This window comes from Gavialis gangeticus, unplaced genomic scaffold (genome assembly GCF_001723915.1).
Source record: "Gavialis gangeticus isolate Ggan-Ray unplaced genomic scaffold, GavGan_comp1, whole genome shotgun sequence".
Lineage (NCBI taxonomy): Eukaryota > Metazoa > Chordata > Crocodylia > Gavialidae > Gavialis > Gavialis gangeticus.
Genome location: NW_017729032.1, coordinates 216,632,889 through 216,633,134, shown reverse-complemented (window position 1 = coordinate 216,633,134; position 246 = coordinate 216,632,889).

Sequence of the window (246 nt, the reverse complement as noted above, 5' to 3'; positions counted from 1 at the left end):
TTTGGTCATCACACCAGACGACAAAGCTAACCTATTTAAGGACTTCTTTGCCTCCATTTTTCTGAGCAGGGACCAAATCAGCTCCCCACTGGGACCCCCTGAGGCCCCAGGGGAGGCACACCTAGGCCAAGGGTCAGAGAGGATCTAGTCAGGGGACTTCTGGATGTATTTAAATCAGCTGGTCCGGACGATCTCCACCCCTGAGTGCTGAGGGAATTAGCTGAGGTCATTGCGGGACGCCTGGCA